This window comes from Penaeus vannamei, chromosome 43, assembly GCF_042767895.1.
Source record: "Penaeus vannamei isolate JL-2024 chromosome 43, ASM4276789v1, whole genome shotgun sequence".
In the NCBI taxonomy this organism is placed as follows: domain Eukaryota; kingdom Metazoa; phylum Arthropoda; class Malacostraca; order Decapoda; family Penaeidae; genus Penaeus; species Penaeus vannamei.
The window spans coordinates 15,419,443-15,421,942 of NC_091591.1; positions in this window are offsets into that span (position 1 = coordinate 15,419,443).

Here is a 2,500-nt window from a genome sequence, read left to right on the forward strand (position 1 = left end):
TTCTGATTGGGATTCGGTCGTAGAAAGGATTGTAGAAAGGAATGTAGAAAGGATTCCAATCCGATTCCTCTTAAGATCGAATCAAAGACGCTTTCTTCTCACTTCTGATTGGGATTCGGTTGTAGAAAGGATTCGATTCGGATTCCTCTTAAGATCGAATCAGAGACGCTTTCCTCTCACTTCTGATTGGGATTCGGTTGTAGAAAGGATTGTAGAAAGGATTCGATTCTGATTCCTCTTAAGATCGAATCAAAAGACGCTTTCCTCTAAATTCTGATTGGGATTCGGTTGTAGAAATGATTGTGGAAAAGGATTCCAATCCGATTCCTCTTAAGATCGAATCAGAGACGCTTTCATCTCACTTCTGATTGGGATTCGGTTGTAGAAAGGATTCGATTCTGATTCCTCTTAAGATCGAATCAGAGACGCTTTCCTCTAAATTCTGATTGGGATTCGGTTGTAGAAATGATTGTGGAAAAGGATTTCATTCTGATTCGTCTTCAGATCGAATCAAAGACGCTTTCCTCTCATTTCTGATTGGGATTCGGTTGTAGAAATGATTGTGGAAAAGGATTCGATTCCGATTCCTCTTAAGATCGAATCAAAGACGCTTTCCTCTCACTTCTGATTGGGATTCGGTTGTAGAAAGGATTGTAGAAAGGATTCGATTCCGATTCGTCTTAAGATCGAATCAAAGACGCTTTCCTCTCACTTCTGATTGGGATTCGGTTGTAGAAATGATTGTAGAAAGGATTCGATTCTGATTCCTCTTAAGATCGAATCAAAGACGCTTTCCTCTCACTTCTGATTGGGATTCGGTTGTAGAAAGGATTGTAGAAAGGATTCCAATCCGATTCCTCTTAAGATCGAATCAAAGACGCTTTCCTCTCACTTCTGACTGGGATTCGGTTGTAGAAATGATTGTAGAATCCGATTCCTCTTAAGATCGAATCAAAATACGCTTTCCTCTCACTTCTGACTGGGATTCGGTTGTAGAAATGATTGTCATGTTTGCGAAGATGGATTAGCAGTTGCAGTGTTCAGATTAAGGGCGTCTGTTGCTAATTACATCCGGGACACAATGCTGAATAGCGAATAGCTGGATTGGTGATTTGTAGTTCATCCATTCAGTGTTGTTGGATTCAGAAAAAAAATGAGTAATCCTCTGAATTTATTATTTATCTATGTACGTACAGATAAACATGAAATATTTGCACATTTACGTTTATTCACATCAATTTATGTGCATAGATCAAATATTTACGTTTATTTACATCAATTTATTTGTATAGATCAAATATTTACGTTTATTCACATCAATTTATGTGTATAGATCAAATATTTACGTTTATTTACATCAATTTATTTGTATAGCTATCAGTCGGTATAAGACAATATGTAGATTTACGTTTATTCACATCAGTTTATGTGTACTGTGAACCCTCGCTATAACGCGGTTCACCTTTCACGTTCTCGCTGCTTCACGGATTTGCATTGTGTTCTGCATTCTGATTGGCTAAACAGTCTCTCCGCTTCTTCTCTACCTGTGTGTCAATAACGTTACGGTTTAATATGTACATGTACGTAAAACAGCTTGCCAAATTTAAGTTTGCAAATTTTCTCTAAAACCCATGAAGCCTTCAGTTCGTATTGATGATTAAAATTATTATTTTACAGTACAGTAGTTATTTGTAAAAAAAAAAAAAACGTTTATACAGTACTTTTATTTGTTAAACAAATGCTTGGGCCTGTAAAAAGGTTTTGTTCTTTGGTTTCAATGTATTGTAGAGTATTTCATTGTATAATAATTGTAAAAAAATAAAGGTTACTACTTCACGGATTTCGCCTATCACGGGTTCTTTTTGGAACGTAACCCCCGCGAAAAACGAGGGTTCACTGTATAGCTATCAGTCAGTATTAGAATATCAGTCTTATCCATATATCCATCTCTTCGCGTATCCGTCTCTTCTTATCCTTTCTCTTAGTTCTTCCTTTTCTCCTTCCTTCAAAGCTCTAAGCCACATCAAGCCCTGAGTCTTGAGCGAAGACTGCAAACTAGAGCAAGAAAGTTAAGCCCAAGATAACTCACGAAAAAGTATATAGAAACAAAAACAACAACGCTGCTCAAGATTTTCCAGGAAATCTTGCAAAAAAAAAAATGTTGCTGTCAAAAATGGACCTTAAGCACCGTAAATCCTTCTTTGTCTTGTGTGCAAAATGAAGTTTCATCTCGACTCCGGCGCGAAAAGGAAGAAGTTACATTGTTTATTCATATATCTAGCTGATCTGTTTGTGCTGTCTTTCTTTTTCCTTCTCTTTCTCTATGATTCTCACTCTGTCTGTCAGCCTGTCTCTCTCTCTCTCTCTCTCTCTCTCTCTCTCTCTCTCTCTCTCTCTCTCTCTCTCTCTCTATATATATATATATATATATATATATATATATATATATATATATATATATATATATATATATATATATATATATATATATACATATATA